Source organism: Callorhinchus milii, unplaced genomic scaffold (genome assembly GCF_018977255.1).
Source record: "Callorhinchus milii isolate IMCB2004 unplaced genomic scaffold, IMCB_Cmil_1.0 Scaffold1, whole genome shotgun sequence".
Lineage (NCBI taxonomy): Eukaryota > Metazoa > Chordata > Chondrichthyes > Chimaeriformes > Callorhinchidae > Callorhinchus > Callorhinchus milii.
Genome location: NW_024704742.1, coordinates 36,667,408 through 36,675,669, shown reverse-complemented (window position 1 = coordinate 36,675,669; position 8,262 = coordinate 36,667,408). Strand labels below are relative to the sequence as shown.

The window sequence follows — 8,262 nt, the reverse complement described above, 5'->3', positions numbered from 1 at the left end:
CATCTGTGGGCTGCTGTGTGCTGCTTATACCAATTCTGTTCTAAAATAATATTCTGAACATTTCTGGGACCTATAGTTTTTTTGTTTGATATCATGAAAGCTGGTGACTCAAGCAAACAAAATAATTTAAAACACAATCTGTCCTTGAATGCTTAATTTGCCTTTTTTCTCCTCTTCCTCCTCCCTCCCTTTCCCTTGCTCAGCATTGCACTCTTCTTTGTAAAGAGCTTAGAGATATTATGCTACATGAAGGATGCCACGTAAGTGAGTTGTTTTCTTTCTATTTGCCTCCTTGCAAAGTAACTTGTGTAAAGCATTAATTCTGAACACCTAAGAAGTGCAAAGGATTGTCTTTCAAAGGCTCCCTGATATAACATATATTGTTACGAACCCATACACAATATAAATCATCCCTCCTCCAGTACTCATTTTTATGAGACGCCTAAGTACAGCATTATAGGGGTCTTTACTGCAGCAATCAAAGAAGTACTTTGATCTTTCTAAAACATTGTATTTACTTTTCATTTAATGACCATATCAGACATGCAGTGAGATGCTGAGTAAATTCTATTTCTCATGTTGTGCTGCTGACAAGCTGGGAGACAACCTAATACTGTTCAGTCTAGTCACATGGGCACATAATACCAAGATGTCAGCAGCACTGATAATCTCACAAACAAAGAAGCAATGCAATCCAGGGGAATTAATCTAGCATTAAATGCTATTGCAATTCATTTCATTGTTTTGAAAAAATCTTTCAAAAAATCATACATAATTTTGATATTGCTTCAAATGCAAAAGTGATTCCTCAATAGAACAGAACAAAAGCACAGAGGTGTTGCCATAATTTTTTATAGTTTCTCAATAGCTACCAAATGTGTTTCTGTGTCATAAAATCATGGAAGGAATATTTGTTGTTAGTGCTAAACCAGTTATTTTAACCATTGGGTTAATTTGAAATTAAATAAGACCGTAATTTAACTGGAAAAGATCATGAATCTTAGCAGTTTTATCCATTCCATTAAAAAGATGCACAATAAATAATGTAAGCTACGTAATTAGAGACAATTTGCATGTGGAGAAGTGAATTAGAAAAGCACTCCAGTCATATTTAAAAGCAATAAATCTCAAGAGACTTTCTATGACCACTGACTCTGATGATATAGCTTACAGCTACTTCTGCCTGAAGCCTTTTAACCACAATCACAAATACCTGTATATAGCATTGTATAAAGGTGGTGAATCACTCCAAAACATTGCAAAAGCATCCCCTCCCAGGAGAAACTCAGGTTTCTAGTGAACAGATAAAATACATCATCGACCAGTGTAATATTTAATTCAATTGAGTTAACAGCTTATATTTATACATATGGAAAACATCTCAAAAGAGCTTTAAAGAGATTAACTTGATTCTCTGTTTGCAGCTCTTTGACTGATAGTGTGGAGTCAGTGCCTTGTATAGGAGATAGCTCTCTTTTGCCTTCAGTGTCAGATATCACTCGAGTCAAATGTAGCCATACTTTCTCAGTGGCCTTTAGCCAAAGCTGCACCAAAGCTGATAACATTGCCATGCAGGCTGAAATGAAGAACTTCAAAGTCATGACTTTTCTGAAACTGTTTAACTTGATATTCAAAGCATCAAGGTCATCATTCAGTACAAGAAGTGTAGGGCTTCATCTATAATGACAATAATCATATGCTCGTTTCCCAGCAGAATTACTTTCACATTGATTTTCTACTTTATTAAAGAATTATGATCTTGACAACTGCAGCAGGTGTCATCGTGTCAACATCAAGGAAAAAATTGAAAGGGAAAATCTTAAATTATTTATTATATGATGCTGGACACACTAGATAATCCAGTGGACAGATGTACCTTAATGGTCTTAACTGATCCAGGACATGCAATACCGATGAAAGCCAACCTATGGAAGCTGGGAAAGTTGATACAGCTTCCCTTATAATAATCAGTGGTTAGAGCACTCGCCTCGCAAGCAAGAGATCTGGATTCAATTCCCCGCAGGGTGAAATGTTGGGCAAATTTCCTTACTCCACATGCCTCTGTTTACCTAGCAGTAAGTAGGAACACAGTTGTTAGTCGATTGGCGGATTGCTTTTCCGGGGGTAATAATTTCTTCAGAATAAAAATAATTTGGTCACTCAGTCCATGACTGTTTGTGGGACGCTGCTGTGCACAACTGGCTGTTGCGTTTCGCCCACAGAATATTTAGTCAATTCACTTTACAGTATATTCTGTGAAGCATTTTGAGACGTCTCAAAGATGCTATATCAAATGCAAGTATTATTATTATTAATAAATTTGTCAAATTGTACTGCAGGTTTGAAGTAAATCATAATAATATTAGAATAATCCTCACATTTGATATAGCACCTTATCACAATGTTGAAACATCTCAGAGTATCCACAATCTGAATGATTGTGGTTTTCAACATTCTGCATAATCTTACAGGTGAGAAAACTACAAACCATAGAAAATCACAGCTGTATACTGATATTTCTCCTCGTATATTTCTGATAGGGGGAAATACATAATAATAAATAATATAGCGCTTTTCACATCTTCCAGACGTCACAAAGTGCTTCACAGAATATACTGTAAAGTGAATTCATAGTACATTTGTGGGCGAAACGAGGCAGCCAATTGCGCTCAGCAGTGTCCCACAAACAGTCATGGATTGAAGTGGCCAATTTATTATTGTTTTTTTTTCTTGAGGGATCATTATCAAGCGTCTGGAGCAAGGAAACTTGCCCAAGGTATCGACCTGCTGGGAATCGAACCCAGGTCTCTCGCTTGCAAGGCGAGCGCTCTAACCACTAAGCTACAGGACTCCACAAAATAGTCCATTGTTGATATCTGGAGAAACAACAAATGGACTTCACCACTTTTTTGACCTTTAAATCCTGACACTGATGGTCTGTTAAATATAGTGATTAGTATCAGTAATGATGTATCCTAATGCTCTCTTTGTGGTTGAAGCTTCGATCAGATTTGACTTGTCAATATGAGATGGTGCTGAGAATCATTTTGGTTCTATGCAGTTTAAGGTTGATAAATGCCATTGATTAATTTTCTGCAATCTGAGAATGTACCACTATATTTCATCTTGTTATATATCCTGTTTTATTGGAAGGTTTCATTAAATGGGAAACATTTTCAGTTTGATATTAATCCTTCAAAAAATGACTCCACATTTTATTTAATTGATAGAATTTTCCAACCAAATTTCTGCAATAGTACTAGCTTCAGGGAAGAGCTGTCACTAAAATACAGTATCTGAAATTTACAGATTTAATTTACCCCTTGTTTCAAGTTGATATTGATTGATTCAAACTCATATTAATAATTCCAATAAATATGTTTTTATTGTTGCAAAGTTATTTTCAGATAAAACGATATGAATAAATGTAAAGAAATTGTGTACTGCAACTAATTTACTTTTGCAATGTATTCACATGAATACCTTCTAGCTTTAATTACCGCCAACTGCAATGCTACCTTTTAATGAAATAACATTAATGTTTGTTTTACAATTGGAAACATGGCCTGAATTTCACTGTCAAAAAGGAACGTTTTCAGGCGGGGCTTGAAAAAGGGGAGAGAAGGGGCAAGACGGAGGGATTGCAGGAGAGAGTTCCACAGTTTTGGGGCGTAGTGGCTGAATGGTGGGGCAGAGGGTGCGAGGGACAAGCAGGAGGCTGGTGCCAGTGCAGTCATTATACTTCACAATAATTCCCATGAAGTGTCTTGAGATGTCTCAATAATAATAATATAATAATAATAATCCTTGAATTTGATATAGTGCCTTATCATGTGATAAGGTGCCACATGCAATGCAAAGATTATTGTTATTATTTGTTCTCAGACAATAGAATTAAGGAAACTAGCAATTATATATTACAAAATATTAAGGATATTACATTTTCATTGTAAAGGCATACATATGACAAAAGAACAATTTAAAACAAAAAAAGTATATAAAATTGACAAATACTTGAAACAATTTTGGAACTAAACTGCAGTCAATAGGGAATAAGGAATTAAATATCTTCAGAAGAGGAGAGAAAATGTAACATAAAAAATTTGCAATTTAAATAAAACATAGCAATGCAAATAAAACTAAAGATATTCAGTGATGTTGTTTGTTACACAATGTTTATTCCTCCATTTAAGAAGAAACTATTAATAATACAATGATGAACTATAAGTTTGAAGAAAGTCTAGCTAATTTATGATCTAAACCTTCCAGACAATGTCCTTTTTATTCAGTGAACTAAAACACAGGATGGCTACAGAGCAGGTACTTTTTAATTTTCCTTTACTAACAAGTCAAGCCTAGAAATGTACCAGACCTATTCATGGTACTCTATAAAAGTATTAGAAACCTCCCCAAGAAATGTCTCTCAAGGGACTAACCTCACTGTTTAATACTCAAGGACATTCAGTCATACAAGATTGAATAATACCAGGAGATGAAAGAAGGAAATACAAGAAATACTGAATGAATTAGTTCAATATGGAAATGTCTGATCTAGGTCAGGGACAGATGAAGGATACAACAAGAACAACTTGCACTTATATAGCGCCCTCCATGCAGGTTAGCATCTCAGAGCACTTAACAGGGGTGGATCCTGACTCCGAGCCAGGGGGTGGGTAGGGGACCATAAGCACGATCGAAAAGGAAGATTTTCGCAGGACTTGAAAAAGGGGAGAGAAGGAGCAAGGCGGAGGGATTGAGGGAGAGTGTTCCAGAGTTTTGGGCGTAATCGGTGAAAGCGCGACCTCCAGTGGTGGAGTGGAGGGTGCAAGGGACAAATAGGAGGCCGGTGCCAGTTGAGCAGAGATGCCGGATGGTGGATTGGAGAGTGAGGAGGTCGAAGAGGTAGGGAGGTATCGGGGAACGAAGGGATTTGAGCACGAGTGTGAGAATCGTGAAGTCGATCCGTTCGGTGATGGGGAGCCAGTGGAGCCTGGCCAGAACTGGTGAGATGTGGGTACGGAGTTTGGTCCGGGTCAGTATGTGGGCAGCAGTGTTCTGAATGAGCTGGATTTTTTGAATAGAGGAGCTGGGGAGACCGGCGAGGAATGCGTTGGAGTAATCCAGGCAAGAGGTGACAAATGCATGCACGAGGGTTTCGGCTGCATTTGGGGTAAAGTACAGTCAGAGGCGGCAATGTGGCAGAGGTAGAGGAAGGTGTCCTGGTCAAGAACCAGATATGTGGGAGGAAGGATAGTTGGGGGTCGAACCAGATGCCAAGATTGCACGCTGGTTCTTTGAATTTGAGGGAGAGCCCAAGGAGTTTAAGGATTTCAGATCTGCAGGAGTGAAGACATTGGAGGGAGCCAAGGAGTATGGCTTCTGTCTTGTCCATATTCAGCTGCAGGAATATTACACTCATTCAGGCCCTGATGTCCACGAGACAAGCTGATGGAACATCAGCAGACCTGGAGTCGCAACTGGAGAAGGCAAAGTAGATTTGTGTGTCATACGCGTACATGTAGAAGTTTACCCCGTGTCTGTGGATGACATCGCAAGAGGGACCATATGGTAGAGGAAAAGAAGGGGTTCAAGGATGGAATCCTGGGGTACCCCGCAGGTGACCGGTTGGGGGCAGGAGGAGAAACCATTTGCCGAGATGAAGTGGAGGCGGTTGTCTAAGTAGGACTCGAACCATACAAGTGTGGTCCCACTAAGGTGGATGAGGAAGGAGAGGCGGTGGAGGAGGATGGCGGGGTCAACTGTGTCGAACACAGCAGAGAGATCCAGGAGGACGAGGAGGCAGAGGGAGCCCTGGTCACAGATAGAGAGGACGTCGTTTGTAACTTTGACCAGCGCTGTCTCTGTGCTGTGGGCAGAGCAAAAACCAGACTGCAGGGGTTTGAGGAGGAAGTGGAAGGAGAGGTGTGACTGAAGTTCACTTGCAACAAAGCATTCCAGTACTTTAGCAAGGAAGGAGAGGTTGGAAATGGGACAATGGTGTGAGAGATTAGAGCGATCAAGGGTGGGTTTTTTGAGGGGTGTGATGACAACGGTTTTCAGGGGGAGTGCAACAGAACCTGAGGAGAGAGACTGGTTGACCATGTCAGTCAGCAGAGGGGAGAGGAGAGGGAGTTGAGTGACCAGCAGCTGGGTGGGAAGGGGGTCGAGGCAGCAGATGGTGAACTTCATCTGAGTGATTGTGGTTGAGAGGGAGGAGGGAGAAATGGGGGCAAAAGAGTGTAGGGAGCGGGAGTGGCAGTAGCCGTGCTAGAGGGAGAAGGCGGTGTGGATGGTCTGGGTGGGGTGGAAGGTGACATGGGGTGTGGGGGGGAGGGCGAGATGACTGTTGCACCAGGGAGAATGGGTGGATTTGGAAACAGCCCTGGATTTTAAAGGTTGTGAGAAATGGTCATTCAGCAGCTTGATGGCTGCATCAGGATTGCTGTGGGTGGAGGACCAGAAGGAGAGGAGGTCCAAGAAAGAGAGGGCATTTGTGAGGCACTCAGAGGAAGCTCTTTCTAGGGATGGAAAAAAATGTTGGAGGACTTGGAAGAGGGGAGGGGCATGCGGGAAGAGAATGAGATGAGGACATGGTCTGAGATGGCCTTGTCCGTACTGGACAGGTCGGTAATGTTAAGGCTTTGTGTGATGGCAAGTTCGAGAGGGTGGCCACGGTTGTGGATTGGTAAGTGATATGGAGGGTGAGGTTTAGGGAGGAGAGGAGGGCAGTGAAATCCGAGGAGATGATGCAAGGAGAGTTAAGGTGGAGGTTGAAATCATTCATTATGAGCAGGTGTTCAGTGCAGAGGGACAGGATGAGAGGAGAGAGAAGTTATCAGTGAGGAAGGAGCCAGGAGGTTTGCGGGGCGGTAAACTAGGAGAATTTTGAGGGAGAGAAAGGAGGGATGGTAGAGGGTGAGGTGCTCAAAGGAGGAGAAACAGCCAGAGGAATAGGGGGATAGACCAAGGGAAGCTTTGGAAATGAGGACCACCCCACCGCCATGTTGGTTGGGGTGAGGGGTATGATGAAAAGTGTAGCCAGTGGGGAAGCTTCAACGAGGGGCATGGGGACTCCGGGGGAGAGCCAGGTTTCCGTAAGCCCAAGAATAATACAAGTTATTCATTAAATGCAATGCATAAGTTCTGTGGCACAACCTGTTTTTTGGGTGAGAAATAAACAGGTTTTATACAATGAAATAATTTAAGGAATAGAAAGCACAGAGATGATAAGACAACTATTTTTTCTTATGATCTGCTGATAGTGCCTGCTCCTTATTACAAATATCGTGTAGAACATTTTGGTGAGTTTTGTGGCAATTTGCAACGAAGAGTGGAAGACTCTTCCTCTATCCCTCTGCCTTGCCCCTTCCTTCCCCATCTTCAGGTCATGCCTGAAGACCTTCCTCTTCGACTGTGACTTTGGTCACTTTCCCCTCCACCTGACTCGGCATCGGGCTCCGCCACTGTCAAGCGTTCTGGGATGCTACCCTGTGTGAGGGGGCACTATATAAATACAACTGGTTGTCGTTATTAAAAATTGGGCCTAAGTAGATTTGCCTGCAACTACCAAAAGGATTCCTATGCATGCTCCAGAGAATATAATATGGAGCAGGCATTGTAAGCCTGGCTTCCTGCTTCACATTGCTTTTCTTCCAACAGTATAAGCAAATCAATAGCTGGAAACAGCTGGAGCTGCGTTGTAAATTGAAAGCAAAGAAGAGGGTTGGAGTAAACCAGATCTACAGAAGAAACGGAAACAACTGATCACTCAAATCAAAATGAGCCTAGCTCATTAATCTTGAAGCCAGAAACGAACCTCAACTTCCTCACTTACAAACTACATAATTCAAAATATTAACAACATTGAACATACTTGGACACCAACACTAGCACAATATACAATATACCTTCTTGTGATATAATTGTCCACTGGAAACTGGGATTCCTCCCCCTCAGCTTTTGTTAAATGCTAGAAGCTAAAGCCGTAACGGATAGGGTAGTCCTAGCTGGACAAACAGCAAGCTGCTTGCTTTTGTTCACATTGACAAGCTGGGTGGTTTAAGTGGCCAAATTCCACAATATCAACAATACCTCCTTGGGATTCCCAAGCGTGACTCCTGCCAACTTGTGGTTAATACACACTGCGTGTGACAATTCATCGTACCAAATGTTAATTTCTGCACCCGTTAATGTTTTACGCTCATTCCTGATTTTTTTGTCATACAGAGACAATATCAAATATTTCTTGAGAAAATAAAACTG

General features: G+C 41.4%; 1 non-coding gene across 1 annotated transcript; it reads right to left on the bottom strand.

The window, feature by feature from the left end:
• Positions 1-2,779: 2,779 nt before the first annotated feature.
• On the bottom strand, positions 2,780-2,851 carry trnaa-ugc. Its single transcript has one exon. It is a non-coding gene; the product is annotated as a tRNA-Ala (tRNA).
• Between the last annotated feature and the right edge of the window lie 5,411 nt (positions 2,852-8,262).